At 48.0% G+C, this 18,470-nt stretch overlaps 1 non-coding gene across 1 annotated transcript; it reads right to left on the minus strand.

Moving 5' to 3' along the window:
• Positions 1-17,041: 17,041 nt before the first annotated feature.
• Positions 17,042-17,114, minus strand: TRNAS-GCU (transfer RNA serine (anticodon GCU)). Its single transcript has one exon. It is a non-coding gene; the product is annotated as a tRNA-Ser (tRNA).
• Positions 17,115-18,470: the final 1,356 nt, after the last annotated feature.

An 18,470-nucleotide genomic window follows, 5' to 3' on the forward strand; every position in this document is an offset into this window, starting at 1 on the left:
CCCGGATGGGCTCGAACAACCCACCTATTGGTTAACAGCCGAACGCGCTAACCATTGCGCCACGGAAGCCCAAAAATTAAATGTTCGTCAGGTATTGTGGAAAACTCTGACATTTTACGTTACATCTGAGACCTCACAACACCGCTCCCGGATGGGCTCGAACCACCAACCTATTGGTTAACAGCCGAACGCGCTAACCATTGAGCCACGGAAGCTCAGAAATTAAATGGTTGTCAGGTATTGTGGATAAGTTATGACTTATTACGTTACATCTGAGACCCTACAACACCTCTCTCGGTTGGGCTCGAACCACCAACCTTTCGGTTAACAGCCGAACGCGCTAACCATTGCGCCAAGGAAGCCCAAAAAATAAATGGTCGTCAGGTATTGTGGAAAAACTTTGTCTTTCTACGTTACATTTGAGATCCCACAACACCGCTCCCGGGTGGGCTCGAACCACCACCCTATTGGTTAAAAGCTGAACGCGCTAACCATTGCGCCACGGAAGTTAAAAAATTAAATGCTCGTCAGGTATTGTGTAAAAACCTTGACTTTTTACGTCACATCTGAGACCTCACAACACCGCTCCCGGGTGGGCTCGAACCACCAACCTATTGGTTAACAGCCGAAAGCGCAAACCATTGAGCCACGGAAGCTCAGAAATTAAATGGTTGTCAGGTATTGTGGATAAGTTATGACTTATTACGTTACATCTGAGACCCTACAACACCTCTCCCGGTTGGGCTCGAACCACCAACCTTTCGGTTAACAGCCGAACGCGCTAACCGTTGCGCCAAGGAAGCCCAAGAATTAAATGTTCGTCAGGTATTGTGGAAAAACCTTGACTTTTTACGTCACTTCTGAGACCTCACAACACCGCTCCCGGACGGGCTCGAACCACCAACCTATTGGTTAACAGCCGAACGCGCTAACCATTGAGCCACGGAAGCCCAAAAATTAAATGTTCGTCAGGTATTGTGGAAAAACTCTGACATTTTACGTTACATCTGATACCTCACAACACCGCTCCCGGATGGGCTCGAACCACCAACCTATTGGTTAACAGCCGAACGCGCTAACCATTGAGCCACGGAAGCTCAGAAATTAAATGGTTGTCAGGTTTTGTAGATAAGTTATGACTTTCTACGTTACATATGAGATCCCACACCACCGCTCCCGGGTGGGCTCGAACCACCAACCTATTGGTTAACAGCCGAACGCGCTAACCATTGAGCCACGGAAGCCCAAAAATTAAATGCTCGTCAGGTATTGTGTAAAAACCTTGGCTTTTTGCGTCACATCTGAGACCTGACAACACCGCTCCCGGATGGGCTCGAACAACCCACCTATTGGTTAACAGCCGAACGCGCTAACCATTGCGCCACGGAAGCCCAAAAATTAAATGTTCGTCAGGTATTGTGGAAAACTCTGACATTTTACGTTACATCTGAGACCTCACAACACCGCTCCCGGACGGGCTCGAACCACCAACCTATTGGTTAACAGCCGAACGCGCTAACCATTGAGCCACGGAAGCCCAAAAATTAAATGTTCGTCAGGTATTGTGGAAAAACTCTGACATTTTACGTTACATCTGATACCTCACAACACCGCTCCCGGATGGGCTCGAACCACCAACCTATTGGTTAACAGCCGAACGCGCTAACCATTGAGCCACGGAAGCTCAGAAATTAAATGGTTGTCAGGTATTGTGGATAAGTTATGACTTATTACGTTACATCTGAGACCCTACAACACCTCTCCCGGTTGGGCTCGAACCACCAACCTATTGGTTAACAGCCGAACGCGCTAACCATCGAGCCACGGAAGCTCAGAAATTAAATGGTCGTCACGTATTGTGGAAAAACTTAGGCTTTCTACGTTACATTTGAGATCCCACAACACCGCTCCCGGGTGGGCTCGAAAAACCAACCTATTGGTTAACAGCCGAACGCGTTAACCATTGCGCCACGGAAGCCCAAAAATTAAATGGTCGTCAGGTATTGTGGAAAAACTTTGGCTTTCTACGTTACGTTTGAGATCCCACAACGCCGCTCCCGGGTGGGCTCGAACCACTAACCTATTTGTTAACTGCTGAACGCGCTAACCATTGCGCCACGGAAGCCCAAAAATTTAATGCTCGTCAGGTATTGTGTAAAAACCTTGACTTTTTACGCTACATCTGAGACCCCACAACACCTCTCCCGGGTGGGCTCGAACCTTCAACCTTTCGATTAACAGCTGAACGCGCTAATCATTGCGCCACGGAAGCCCAAAAATTAAATGGTCGTCAGGTATTGTGGAAAAACTTTGGCTTTCTACTTTACGTTTTAGATCCCACAACACCGCGCCCGGGAGGGCTCGAACCACCAACCTATTGGTTAACAGCCGAACGCCCTAACCATTGCGCCACGGAAGCCCAAAAATTAAATCGTCAGGTATTGTGGAAAAACTTTGGCTTTCTACGTTACATTTGAGATCCCACAACGCCGCTCCCGGGTGGGCTCGAACCACTAACCTATTGGTTAACAGCCGAACGCGCTAACCATTGAGCCACGGAAGCTCAGAAATTAAATGGTTGTCACGTATTGTGGATAGGCTTTGACTTTTTACACTACATCTGAGACCCCACAACACCTCTTCCGGGTGGGCTTGAACCGCCAGCCTTTCGATTAACAGCTGAACGCGCTGACCATTGCGCCACGGAAGCCCAAAAATTAAATGGTCGTCAGGTATTGTGGAAAAATTTTGGCTTTCAACGTTACATTTGAGATCCCAAAATACCGCTCCCGGGTTGGCTCGAACCACCAACCTATTGGTTAACAGCCGAATTCGCTAACCATTGAGCCACGGAAGCTCAGAATTTAAGTGGTTGTCACATATTGTGGAAAAGTTTTAACATTTTACGTTACATCTGAGACGTCACAACACCGCTCCCGGATGGGCTCGAACCACCAACCTTTCGGTTAACAGCTGAACGCGCTAATCATTGCGCCACGGAAGCCCAGAAATTAAATGTTCGTCAGGTATTGTGGAAAAACTCTGACATTTTACGTTACATCTGAGACCTCACAACACCGCTCCCGGATGGGCTCGAACCACCAACCTATTGGTTAACAGCCGAACGCGCTAACCATTGAGCCACGGAAGCTCAGAAATTAAATGGTTGTCACGTATTGTGGAAAAGTTTTGACTTTTTACGCTACATCTGAGACCCCACAACACCTCTCCCGGTTGGGCTCGAACCACCAACCTTTCGATTAACAGCTGAACGCGCTAACCATTGCGCCACGGAAGCCCAAAAATTCAATGTTCGTCAGGTATTGTGGAAAAACCTTGACTTTTTACGTCACATCTGAGACCTCACAACACCGCTCCCGGATGGGCTCTAACCACCAACCTATTGGTTAACAGCCGAACGCGCTAACCATTGAGCCACGAAAGCTCAGAAATTAAATGGTCGTCACGTATTGTGGAAAAACTTTGGCTTTCTACGTTACGTTTGAGATCCCACAACGCCGCTCCCGGGTGGGCTCGAACCACTAAATTATTTGTTAACTGCTGAACGCGCTAACCATTGCGCCACGGAAGCTCAGAAATTAAATGGTTGTCACGTATTGTGGAAAAGTTTTGACTTTTTACGCTACATCTGAGACCCCACAACACCTCTCCCGGGTGGGCTCGAATCTTCAACCTTTCGATTAACAGCTGAACGCGCTAATCATTGCGCCACGGAAGCCCAAAAATTAAATGGTCGTCAGGTATTGTGGAAAAACTTTGGCTTTCCACGTTACGTTTGAGATCCCACAACACCGCGCCCGGGTGGGCTCGAACCACCAACCTATTGGTTAACAGCCGAACGCCCTAACCATTGCGCCACGGAAGCCCAAAAATTAAATGATCGTCAGGTATTGTGGAAAAACTTTGGCTTTCTACGTTACATTTGAGATCCCACAACGCCGCTCCCGGGTGGGCTCGAACCACTAACCTATTAGTTAACAGCCGAACGCGCTAAACATTGAGCCACGGAAGCTCAGAATTTAAATGGTTGTCACGTATTGTGGAAAAGTTTTGACTTTTTACGCTACATCTGAGACCCCACAACACCTCTCCCGGGTGGGCTCGAACCACCAACCTTTCGATTAACAGCTGAACGCGCTAACCATTGCGCCACGGAAGCCCAAAATTTCAATGTTCGTCAGGTATTGTGGAAAAACTCTGACATTTTATGTTACATCTGAGACGTCACAACACCGCTCCCGGGAGGGCTCAAACCACCAGTCTTTTGAATAGCAGCTGAACGCGCTAACCATTGCGCAACGGAAGCCCAAAAATTAAATGGTCGTCCGGTATTGTGGAAAAACTTTGACTTTTTACGTAACATCTGAGACCTCATAGCACCGCTCCCGGGTGTGCTCGAACCACCAACCTTTCTGTTAACAGCCGAACGCGCTAACGATTGCGCCACGGAAGCCCAAAATTAAAATGGTCGTCCGGTATTGTGGAAAAACCTTGACTTTTTACGTCACATCTGAGACGTCACAACACCGCTCCCGGATGGGCTCGAACCACCAACCTATTGGTTAACAGCCGAACGCGCTAACCATTGAGCCACAGAAGCTCAGAAATTAAATGGTTGTCACGTATTGTGGATAAGTTATGACTTATTACGTTACATCTGAGACCCTACAACACCTCTCTCGGTTGGGCTCGAACCACCAACCTTTCGGTTAACAGCCGAACGCGCTAACCATTGCGCCAAGGAAGCCCAAAAAATAAATGGTCGTCAGGTATTGTGGAAAAACTTTGGCTTTCTACGTTACATTTGAGATCCCACAACACCGCTCCCGGGTGGGCTCGAACCACCAACCTATTGGCTAACAGCCGAACGCGCTAAGCATTGAGCCACGGAAGCTCAGAAATTAAAAGGTTGTTACGAATTGTGGAAAAACTTTGAATTTTACGTAACATCTGAGACCTCATAGCACCGCTCCCGGGTGTGCTCGAACCACCAACCTTTCTGTTAACAGCCAAACGCGCTAACCATTGCGCCAAGGAAGCCCAAATATTAAATATTCGTCAGGTATTGTGGAAAAACTCTGACATTTTACGTCACATCTGAGAACTCACAACACCGCTCCCGGGTGGGCCCGAACCACCAACCTATTGGTTAACAGCCGAACACGCTAAACATTGAGCCACGGAAGCTCAGAAATTAAAAGGTTGTTACGAATTGTGGAAAAGTTTTGACATTTTACGCTACATCTGAGACCCCACAAAACCTCTCCCGGGTGGGCTCGAACCACCAACCTTTCGATTAACAGCTGAACGCGCTAATTATTGCGCCACGGAAGCCCAAAAATTAAATGTTCGTCAGGTATTGTGGAAAAACTCTGACATTTTACGTTACACATTCGAGACGTCACAACACCGCTCCCGGGAGGGCTCAAACCACCAGTCTTTTGAATAGCAGCTGAACGCGCTAACCATTGCGCCAAGGAAGCCTAAATATTAAATGGTCGTCATGTATTGTGGAAAAACTCTGACTTTTTACGTTACATCTGAGACCTCACAAAACGCTCCCGGATGGGCTCGAAAAACCAAAATTTCGGTTAAAAGCCGAAAGCGCTAGCCATTGAGCCACGGGAGCTCTGAAATTAAATGGTCGTCCGGTATTGTGGAAAAACTTTGACTTTTTACGTAACATCTGAGACCTCATAGCACCGCTCCCGGGTGTGCTCGAACCACCAACCTTTCTGTTAACAGCCAAACTCGCTAACCATTGCGCCAAGGAAGCCCAAATATTAAATATTCGTCAGGTATTGTGGAAAAACTCTGACATTTTACGTCACATCTGAGAACTCACAACACCGCTCCCGGGTGGGCCCGAACCACCAACCTATTATTTAACAGCCGAACACGCTAAACATTGAGCCACGGAAGCTCAGAAATTAAATGGTTGTCACGTATTGTGGATAAGTTTTGACTTTTTACGCTACATCTGAGACCCCACAACACCTCTTCCGGGTGGGCCTGAACCACCAGCCTTTCGATTAACAGTTGAACGCGCTAATAATTGCGCCAGGGAAGCCCAAAAATTAAATGTTCGTCAGGTATTGTGGAAAAATTCTGACATTTTACGTTACATCTGAGACATCACAACACCGCTCCCGGATGGGCTCGAACCACCAACCTATTGGTTAACAGCCGAACGCGCTAACCATTGAGCCACGGAAGCTCAGAAATTAAATGGTTGTCACGTATTGTGGATAAGTTTTGACTTTTTACGCTACATCTGAGACCCCACAACACCTCTTCCGGGTGGGCCTGAACCACCAGACTTTCGATTAACAGTTGAACGCGCTAATAATTGCGCCAGGGAAGCCCAAAAATTAAATGTTCGTCAGGTATTGTGGAAAAACTCTGACATTTTACGTTACATCTGAGACCTCACAACACCGCTCCCGGATGGGCTCTAACCACCAACCTATTGGTTAACAGCCGAACGCGCTAACCATTCAGCCACGGAAGCTAGGAAATTAAATGGTTGTCACGTATTGTGGAAAAGTTTTGACTTTTTACGCTACATCTGAGACCCCACAACACCTCTCCCGGTTGGGCTCGAACCACCAACCTTTCGATTAACAGCTGAACGCGCTAACCATTGCGCCACGGAAGCCCAAAAATTCAATGTTCGTCAGGTATTGTGGAAAAACCTTGACTTTTTACGTCACATCTGAGACCTCACAACACCGCTCCCGGATGGGCTCTAACCACCAACCTATTGGTTAACAGCCGAACGCGCTAACCATTGAGCCACGAAAGCTCAGAAATTAAATGGTCGTCACGTATTGTGGAAAAACTTTGGCTTTCTACGTTACATTTGAGATCCCACAACACCGCTCCCGGGTGGGCTCGAACCACCAACCTATTGGTTAACAGCCGAACGCGTTAACCATTGCGCCACGGAAGCCCAAAGATTAAATGGTCGTCAGGTATTGTGGAAAAACTTTGGCTTTCTACGTTACGTTTGAGATCCCACAACGCCGCTCCCGGGTGGGCTCGAACCACTAAATTATTTGTTAACTGCTGAACGCGCTAACCATTGCGCCACGGAAGCTCAGAAATTAAATGGTTGTCACGTATTGTGGAAAAGTTTTGACTTTTTACGCTACATCTGAGACCCCACAACACCTCTCCCGGGTGGGCTCGAACCTTCAACCTTTCGATTAACAGCTGAACGCGCTAATCATTGCGCCACGGAAGCCCAAAAATTAAATGGTCGTCAGGTATTGTGGAAAAACTTTGGCTTTCCACGTTACGTTTGAGATCCCACAACACCGCGCCCGGGTGGGCTCGAACCACCAACCTATTGGTTAACAGCCGAACGCCCTAACCATTGCGCCACGGAAGCCCAAAAATTAAATGATCGTCAGGTATTGTGGAAAAACTTTGGCTTTCTACGTTACATTTGAGATCCCACAACGCCGCTCCCGGGTGGGCTCGAACCACTAACCTATTAGTTAACAGCCGAACGCGCTAACCATTGAGCCACGGAAGCTCAGAAATTAAATGGTTGTCACGTATTGTGGAAAAGTTTTGACTTTTTACGCTACATCTGAGACCCCACAACACCGCTCCCGGGAGGGCTCAAACCACCAGTCTTTTGAATAGCAGCTGAACGCGCTAACCATTGCGCAACGGAAGCCCAAAAATTAAATGGTCGTCCGGTATTGTGGAAAAACTTTGACTTTTTACGTAACATCTGAGACCTCATAGCACCGCTCCCGGGTGTGCTCGAACCACCAACCTTTCTGTTAACAGCCGAACGCGCTAACGATTGCGCCACGGAAGCCCAAAATTTAAATGGTCGTCCGGTATTGTGGAAAAACCTTGACTTTTTACGTCACATCTGAGACGTCACAACACCGCTCCCGGATGGGCTCGAACCACCAACCTATTGGTTAACAGCCGAACGCGCTAACCATTGACCCACGGAAGCTCAGAAATTAAATGGTTGTCACGTATTGTGGATAAGTTATGACTTATTACGTTACATCTGAGACCCTACAACACCTCTCTCGGTTGGGCTCGAACCACCAACCTTTCGGTTAACAGCCGAACGCGCTAACCATTGCGCCACGGAAGCTCAGAAATTAAAAGGTTGTTACGAATTGTGGAAAAGTTTTGACATTTTACGCTACATCTGAGACCCCACAAAACCTCTCCCGGGTGGGCTCGAACCACCAACCTTTCGATTAACAGCTGAACGCGCTAATTATTGAGCCACGGAAGCCCAAAAATTAAATGTTCGTCAGGTATTGTGGAAAAACTCTGACATTTTACGTTACACATTCGAGACGTCACAACACCGCTCCCGGGAGGGCTCAAACCACCAGTCTTTTGAATAGCAGCTGAACGCGCTAACCATTGCGCCACGGAAGCCTAAATATTAAATGGTCGTCATGTATTGTGGAAAAACTCTGACTTTTTACGTTACATCTGAGACCTCACAAAACGCTCCCGGATGGGCTCGAAAAACCAAAATTTCGGTTAAAAGCCGAAAGCGCTAGCCATTGAGCCACGGAAGCTCTGAAATTAAATGGTCGTCCGGTATTGTGGAAAAACTTTGACTTTTTACGTAACATCTGAGACCTCATAGCACCGCTCCCGGGTGTGCTCGAACCACCAACCTTTCTGTTAACAGCCAAACGCGCTAACCATTGCGCCAAGGAAGCCCAAATATTAAATATTCGTCAGGTATTGTGGAAAAACTCTGACATTTTACGTCACATCTGAGAACTCACAACACCGCTCCCGGGTGGGCCCGAACCACCAACCTATTGGTTAACAGCCGAACACGCTAAACATTGAGCCACGGAAGCTCAGAAATTAAATCGTTGTCACGTATTGTGGAAAAGTTTTGACTTTTTACGCTACATCTGAGACCCCACAACACCTCTCTCGGGTGGGCTCGAACCACCAACCTTTCGATTAACAGAAGAACGCGCTAACCATTGCGCCACGGAAGCTCAAAAATTAAATGGTCGTCAGGTATTGTGGAAAAACCTTGACTTTTTACGTCACATCTGAGACCTCACAACACCGCTCCCGGATGGGCTCTAACCACCAACCTATTGGTTAACAGCCGAACGCGCTAACCATTCAGCCACGGAAGCTCAGAAATTAAATGGTTGTCACGTATTGTGGAAAAGTTTTGACTTTTTACGCTACATCTGAGACCCCACAACACCTCTTCCGGGTGGGCCTGAACCACCAGCCTTTCGATTAACAGTTGAACGCGCTAATAATTGCGCCAGGGAAGCCCAAAAATTAAATGTTCGTCAGGTATTGTGGAAAAACTCTGACATTTTACGTTACATCTGAAACCTCACAACACCGCTCCCGGATGGGCTCTAACCACCAACCTATTGGTTAATAGCCGAACGCGCTAACCATTCAGCCACGGAAGCTCAGAAATTAAATGGTTGTCACGTATTGTGGAAAAGTTTTGACTTTTTACGCTACATCTGAGACCCCACAACACCTCTCCCGGTTGGGCTCGAACCACCAACCTTTCGATTAACAGCTGAACGCGCTAACCATTGCGCCACGGAAGCCCAAAAATTCAATGTTCGTCAGGTAATGTGGAAAAACCTTGACTTTTTACGTCACATCTGAGACCTCACAACACCGCTCCCGGATGGGCTCTAACCACCAACCTATTGGTTAACAGCCGAACGCGCTAACCATTGAGCCACGAAAGCTCAGAAATTAAATGGTCGTCACGTATTGTGGAAAAACTTTGGCTTTCTACGTTACATTTGAGATCCCACAACACCGCTCCCGGGTGGGCTCGAACCACCAACCTATTGGTTAACAGCCGAACGCGTTAACCATTGCGCCACGGAAGCCCAAAGATTAAATGGTCGTCAGGTATTGTGGAAAAACTTTGACTTTCTACGTTACGTTTGAGATCCCACAACGCCGCTCCCGGGTGGGCTCGAACAACTAAATTATTTGTTAACTGCTGAACGCGCTAACCATTGCGCCACGGAAGCTCAGAAATTAAATGGTTGTCACGTATTGTGGAAAAGTTTTGACTTTTTACGCTACATCTGAGACCCCACAACACCTCTCCCGGGTGGGCTCGAACCTTCAACCTTTCGATTAACAGCTGAACGCGCTAACCATTGCGCCACGGAAGCCCAAAAATTAAATGGTCGTCAGGTATTGTGGAAAAACTTTGGCTTTCCACGTTACGTTTGAGATCCCACAACACCGCGCCCGGGTGGGCTCGAACCACCAACCTATTGGTTAACAGCCGAACGCCCTAACCATTGCGCCACGGAAGCCCAAAAATTAAATGATCGTCAGGTATTGTGGAAAAACTTTGGCTTTCTACGTTACATTTGAGATCCCACAACGCCGCTCCCGGGTGGGCTCGAACCACTAACCTATTAGTTAACAGCCGAACGCGCTAACCATTGAGCCACGGAAGCTCAGAAATTAAATGGTTGTCACGTATTGTGGAAAAGTTTTGACATTTTACGTTACATCTGAGACCTCACTACACCGCTCCCGGATGGGCTCGAACCACCAACCTATTGGTTAAAAGCCGAACGCGCTAACCATTGCGCCACGGAAGCCCAAAAATTAAATGGTCGTCAGGTGTTGTGGAAAAAACCTTGGCTTTTTACGTCACATCTGAGACGTCACAACACCTATTCCGGTTGGGCTCGAACCACCAACCTTTCGGTTAACAGCCGAACGCGCTAACCATTGCGCCACGGAAGCCCAAAATTTAAATGGTCGTCAGGTATTGTGGCAAAACTTTGGCTTTCTACGTTACATTTGAGATCCCACACCACCGCTCCCGGGTGGGCTCGAACCACCAACCTATTGGTTAACAGCCGAACGCGCTAACCATTGAGCCACGGAAGCTCAGAAATTAAATGGTTGTCACGTATTGTGGATAAGTTATGACTTATTACGTTACATCTGAGACCCTACAACACCGCTCTCGGTTGGGCTCGAACCACCAACCTTTCGGTTAACAGCCGAACGCGCTAACCATTGCGCCAAGGAAGCCCAAAAAATAAATGGTTGTCACGTATTGTGGAAAAACTTTGGCTTTCTACGTTACATTTGAGATCCCACAACACCGCTCCCGGGTGGGCTCGAACCACCAACCTATTTGTTAACAGCCGAACGCGTTAACCATTGCGCCACGGAAGCCCAAAAATTAAATGGTCGTCAGGTATTGTGGAAAAACTTTGGCTTTCTACGTTACGTTTGAGATCCCACAACGCCGCTCCCGGGATACTCGAACCACTAACCTATTTGTTAACTGCTGAACGCGCTAACCATTGCGCCACGGAAGCCCAAAAATTAAATGCTCGTCAGGTATTGTGTAAAAACCTTGACTTTTTACGTCACTTCTGAGACCTCACAACACCGCTCCCGGATGGGCTCGAACCACCAACCTATTGGTTAACAGCCGAACGCGCTAAGCATTGCGCCACGGAAGCCCAAAAGTTCAATATTCGTCAGGTATTGTGGAAAAACTCTGACATTTTATGTTACATCTGAGACGTCACAACACCGCTCCCGGAAGGGCTCAAACCACCAGTCTTTTGAATAGCAGCTGAACGCGCTAACCATTGCGCCACGGAAGCCCAAAAATTAAATGGTCGTCCGGTATTGTGGAAAAACCTGGACTTTTACGTAACATCTGAGACCTCATAGCACCGCTCCCGGGTGTGCTCGAACCACCAACCTTTCTGTTAACAGCCGAACGCGCTAATCATTGCGCCACGGAAGCCCAAAAATTAAATGGTCGTCAGGTATTGTGGAAAAACATTGGCTTTCTACGTTGCGTTTGAGATCCCACAACGCCGCTCCCGGGTGGGCTCGAACCACTAACCTATTGGTTAACAGCCGAACGCGCTAACCATTGAGCAACGGAGGCTCAGAAATTAAATGGTTGTCACGTATTGTGGAAACGTTTTGACTTTTAACGCTACATCTGAGACCCCACAACACCTCTCTCGGGTGGGCTCGAACCTTCAACCTTTCGATTAACAGCTGAACGCGCTAATCATTGCGCCACGGAAGCCCAGAAATTAAATGGTCGTCAGGTATTGTGGAAAAACATTGGCTTTCTACGTTACGTTTGAGATCCCACAACACCGCGCCCGGGTGGGCTCGAACCACCAACCTAATGGTTAACAGCCGAACGCCCTAACCATTGCGCCACGGAAGCCCAAAAATTAAATGATCGTCAGGTATTGTGGAAAAACTTTGGCTTTCTACGTTACATTTGAGATCCCACAACGCCGCTCCCGGGTGGGCTCGAACCACTAACCTATTGGTTAACAGCCGAACGCGCTAACCATTGAGCCACGGAGGCTCAGAAATTAAATGGTTGTCACGTATTGTGGAAACGTTTTGACTTTTAACGCTACATCTGAGACCCCACAACACCTCTCCCGGGTGGGCTCGAACCACCAACCTTTCGGTTAACAGCCGAACGCGCTAACCATTGCGCCATGGAAGCCCAAAAATTAAATGTTCGTCAGGTATTGTGGAAAAACCTTGACTTTTTACGTCACATCTGAGACCTCACAACACCGCTCCCGGATGGGCTCGAACAACCAACCTATTGGTTAACAGCCGAACGCGCTAACCATTGAGCCACGGAAGCTCAGAAATTAAATGGTCGTCTCGTATTGTGGAAAAACTTTGGCTTTCTACGTTACATTTGAGATCCCACAACACCGCTCCCGGGTGGGCTCGAACAACCAACCTATTGGTTAACAGCCGAACGCGCTAACCATTGAGCCACGGAAGCTCAGAAATTAAATGGTCGTCTCGTATTGTGGAAAAACTTTGGCTTTCTACGTTACATTTGAGATCCCACAACACCGCTCCCGGGTGGGCTCGAACCACCAACCTATTGGTTAACAGCCGAACGCGTTAACCATTGCGCCACGGAAGCCCAAAAATTAAATGGTCGTCAGGTATTGTGGAAAAACTTTGGCTTTCTACGTTACGTTTGGGATCCCACAACGCCGCTCCCGGGTGGGCTCGAACCACTAACCTATTTGTTAACTGCTGAACGCGCTAACCATTGCGCCACGGAGGCCCAAAAATTAAATGCTCGTCAGGTATTGTGGAAAAACCTTGACTTTTTACGTCACATCTGAGACCTCACAACACCGCTCCCGGATGGGCTCGAACCACCACCCTATTGGTTAACAGCCGAAAGCGCTAACCATTGAGCCACGGAAGCTCAGAAATTAAATGGTTGTCACGTATTGTGGAAAAGTTTTGACTTTTTACGCTACATCTGAGACCCCACGACACCTCTCCCGGGTGGGCTCGAACCTTCAACCTTTCGATTAACAGCTGAACGCGCTAATCATTGCGCCACGGAAGCCCAAAAATTAAATAGTCGTCAGGTATTGTGGAAAAACTTTGGCTTTCTACGTTACATTTGAGATCACACAACACCGCTCCCGGATGGGCTCGAACCACCAACCTATTGGTTAACAGCCGAACGCGCTAACCATTGAGCCACGGAAGCCCAAAAATTAAATGGTCGTCAGGTATTGTGGAAAAACTTTGGCTTTCTACGTCACATCTGAGACCTCACAACACCGCTCCCGGATGAGCTCGAACCACCAACCTATTGGTTAACAGCCGAACGCGCTAACCATTGAGCCACGGAAACCCAAAAATTAAATGTTCGTCAGGTATTGTGAAAAACTCTGACATTTTACGTTACATCTGAGACCTCACAACACCGCATCCCGGATGGGCTCGAACCACAAACCTATTGGTTAACAGCCGAACGCGCTAATCATTGAGCCACGGAAGCCCAGAAATTAAATGGTTGTCACGTATTGTGGAAAAGTTTTGACTTTTTACGCTACATCTGAGACCCCACAACACCTCTCCCGGGTGGGCTCGTACCACCAACCTCTCGATTAACAGCTGAACGCGCTAACCATTGCGCCACGGAAGCCCAAAAATTCAATGTTCGACAGGTATTGTGGAAAAACTCTGACATTTTATGTTACATTTGAGACGTCACAACACCGCTCCCGGGAGAGCTCAAACCACCAGTCTTTTGAATAGCAGCTGAACGTGCTAACCATGGCGCCACGGAAGCCCAAAAGTTAAATGCTCGTCAGGTATTATGTAAAAACCTTGAATTTTTACGTCACATCTGAGACCTCACAACACCGCTCCCGGATGGGGTCGAACCACCAACCTATTGGTTAACAGCCGAACGCGCTAACCATTGCGCCACGGAAGCCCAAAAATTAAATGGTCGTCATTTATTGTGCAAAAACTTTGGCTTTCTACGTTACATTTCAGATCCCACAACACCGCTCCCGGGTGGGCTCGAACCACCAACCTATTGGTTAACAGCCGAACGCGCTAACCATTGAGCCACGGAAGCTCAGAAATTAAATGGTTGTCAGGTATTGTGGAAAACCTTGACTTTTTACGTCACATCTGAGACCTCACAACACCGCTCCCGGATGGGCTCGAACCACCAACCTATTGCTTAACAGCCGAACGCGCTAACCATTGCGCCACGGAAGCCCAAAACCTAAATGCTCGTCAGGTATTGTGCAAAAAACTTGACTTTTTACGTCACATCTGAGACCTCACAACACCGCTCCCGGATGGGCTCGAACCACCAACCTATTGGTTAACAGCCGAACGCGCTAACCATTGCGCCACGGAAGCCCAAAAGTTAAATGCTCGTCAGGTATTGTGTAAAAACCTTGAATTTTTACGTCACATCTGAGACCTCACAACACCGCTCCCGGATGGGCTCGAACCACCAACCTATTGGTTAACAGCCGAACGCGCTAACCATTGAGCCACGGAAGCTCAGAATTTAAATGGTTGTCAGGTGTTGTGGAAAAACTTTGGCTTTCTACGTTACATTTGAGACCCCACAACACCTCTCCCGGGTGGGCTCGAACCACCAACCTTTCGATTAACAGCTGAACGCGCTAACCATTGCGCCACGGAATCCCAAAAATTAAATGCTCGTCAGGTATTGTGTAAAAACCTTGACTTTTTACGTCACATCTGAGACCTCACAACACCGCTCCCGGATGGGCTATAACCACCAACCTATTGGTTAACAGCCGAACGCGCTAACCATTGCGCCACGGAAGCCCAAAAGTTAAATACTCGTCAGGTATTGTGTAAAAACCTTGACTTCTTACGTCACATCTGAGACCTCACAACACCGCTCCCGGATGGGCTCGAACCACCAACCTATTGGGTAACAGCCGAACGCGCTAACCATAGCGCCAAGGAAGCCCAAAAGTTTAATGCTCGTCAGGTATTGTGTAAAAACCTTGACTTTTTACGTCACATCTGAGACCTCACAACACCGCTCCCGGATGGGGTCGAACCACCAACCTATTGGTTAACAGCCGAACGCGCTAACCATTGCGCCACGGAAGCCCAAAAATTAAATGGTCGTCATTTATTGTGCAAAAACTTTGGCTTTCTACGTTACATTTCAGATCCCACAACACCGCTCCCGGGTGGGCTCGAACCACCAACCTATTGGTTAACAGCCGAACGCGCTAACCATTGAGCCACGGAAGCTCAGAAATTAAATGGTTGTCAGGTATTGTGGAAAACCTTGACTTTTTACGTCACATCTGAGACCTCACAACACCGCTCCCGGATGGGCTCGAACCACCAACCTATTGCTTAACAGCCGAACGCGCTAACCATTGCGCCACGGAAGCCCAAAACCTAAATGCTCGTCAGGTATTGTGGAAAAACTTGGACTTTTTACGTCACATCTGAGACCTCACAACACCGCTCCCGGATGGGCTCGAACCACCAACCTATTGGTTAACAGCCGAACGCGCTAACCATTGCGCCACGGAAGCCCAAAAGTTAAATGCTCGTCAGGTATTGTGTAAAAACCTTGACTTTTTACGTCACATCTGAGACCTCACAACACCGCTCCCGGATGGGCTCGAACCACCAACCTATTGGTTAACAGCCGAACGCGCTAACCATTGAGCCACGGAAGCTCAGAATTTAAATAGTTGTCAGGTGTTGTGGAAAAACTTTGGCTTTCTACGTTACATTTGAGACCCCACAACACCTCTCCCGGGTGGGCTCGAACCACCAACCTTTCGATTAACAGCTGAACGCGCTAACCATTGCGCCACGGAATCCCAAAAATTAAATGCTCGTCAGGTATTGTGTAAAAACCTTGACTTTTTACGTCACATCTCAGACCTCACAACACCGCTCCCGGATGGGCTATAACCACCAACCTATTGGTTAACAGCCGAACGCGCTAACCATTGCGCCACGGAAGCCCAAAAGTTAAATACTCGTCAGGTATTGTGTAAAAACCTTGACTTCTTACGTCACATCTGAGACCTCACAACACCGCTCCCGGATGGGCTCGAACCACCAACCTATTGGGTAACAGCCGAACGCGCTAACCATAGCGCCAAGGAAGCCCAAAAGTTTAATGCTCGTCAGGTATTGTGTAAAAACCTTGACTTTTTACGTCACATCTGAGACCTCACAACACCGCTCCCGGATGGGCTCGAACCACCAACCTATTGGTTAACAGCCGAACGCGCTAAACATTGCGCCACGGCAGCCCAAAAGTTAAATGCTCGTCAGGTATTGTGTAAAAACCTTGACTTTTTACGTCACATCTGAGACCTCACAACACCGCTCCCGGATGGGCTCGAACCACCAACCTATTGGTTAACAGCCGAACGCGCTAAACATTGCGCCACGGAAGCCCAAATGTTAAATGCTCGTCAGGTATTGTGTAAAAACCTTGACTTTTTACGTCACATCTGAGACCTCACAACACCGCTCCCGGATGGGCTCGAACCACCAACCTATTGGTTAACAGCCGAACGCGCTAACCATTGCGCCACGGAAGCCCAAAAGTTAAATGCTCGTCAGGTATTGTGTAAAAACCTTGATTTTTTACGTCAAATCTGAGACCTCACAACACCGCTCCCGGATGGGGTCGAACCACCAACCTATTGGTTAGCAGCCGAACGCGCTAACCATTGCGCCACGGAAGCCCAAAAATTAAATGGTCGTCATTTATTGTGCAAAAACTTTGGCTTTCTACGTCACATCTGAGACCTCACAACACCGCTCCCGGATGAGCTCGAACCACCAACCTATTGGTTAACAGCCGAACGCGCTAACCATTGAGCCACGAAAGCCCAAAAATTAAATGGTCGTCAGGTATTGTGGAAAAACTTTGGCTTTCTACGTCACATCTGAGACCTCACAACACCGCTCCCGGATGAGCTCGAACCACCAACCTTTTGGTTAACAGCCGAACGCGCTAACCATTGAGCCACGGAAGCCCAAAAATTAAATGGTCGTCAGGTATTGTGGAAAAACTTTGGCTTTCTACGTCACATCTGAGACCTCACAACACCGCTCCCGGATGAGCTCGAACCACCAACCTATTGGTTAACAGCCGAACGCGCTAACCATTGAGCCACGGAAGCTCAGAAATTAAATGATTGTCACGTATTGTGGATAAGTTTTGACTTTTTACGCTACATATGAGACCCCACAACACCTCTCCCGGGTGGGCTCGAACCTTCAACCTTTCGATTAACAGCTGAACGCGCTAATCATTGCGCCACGGAAGCCCAAAAATTAAATGTTCGTCAGGTATTGTGAAAAACTCAGACATTTTACGTTACATCTGAGACCTCACAACACCGCATCCCGGATGGGCTCGAACCACAAACCTATTGGTTAACAGCCGAACGCGCTAATCATTGAGCCACGGAAGCCCAGAAATTAAATGGTTGTCACGTATTGTGGAAAAGTTTTGACTTTTTACGCTACATCTGAGACCCCACAACACCTCTCCCGGGTGGGCTCGTACCACCAACCTTTCGATTAACAGCTGAACGCGCTAACCATTGCGCCACGGAAGCCCAAAAATTCAATGTTCGACAGGTATTGTGGAAAAACTCTGACATTTTATGTTACATTTGAGACGTCACAACACCGCTCCCGGGAGAGCTCAAACCACCAGTCTTTTGAATAGCAGCTGAACGCGCTAACCATTGCGCCACGGAAGCCCAAAAATTAAATGGTCGTCAGGTATTGTGGAAAAACTTTGGCTTTCTACGTTACATTTGAGATCACACAACACCGCTCCCGGGTGGGCTCGAACCACCAACCTATTGGTTAACAGCCGAGCGCGCTAACCATTGCGCCACGGAAGCCCAAAAGTTAAATGCTCGTCATTTATTGTGCAAAAACTTTGGCTTTCTACGTTACATTTCAGATCCCACAACACCGCTCCCGGGTGGGCTCGAACCACCAACTATTGGTTAACAGCCGAACGCGCTAACCAATTGAGCCACGGAAGCTCAGAAATTAAATGGTTGTCAGGTATTGTGGAA

Source organism: Phalangium opilio, unplaced genomic scaffold, assembly GCF_054372755.1.
Source record: "Phalangium opilio isolate 3A_F unplaced genomic scaffold, DU_Popi_V2 ptg000056l_1, whole genome shotgun sequence".
NCBI lineage: Eukaryota > Metazoa > Arthropoda > Arachnida > Opiliones > Phalangiidae > Phalangium > Phalangium opilio.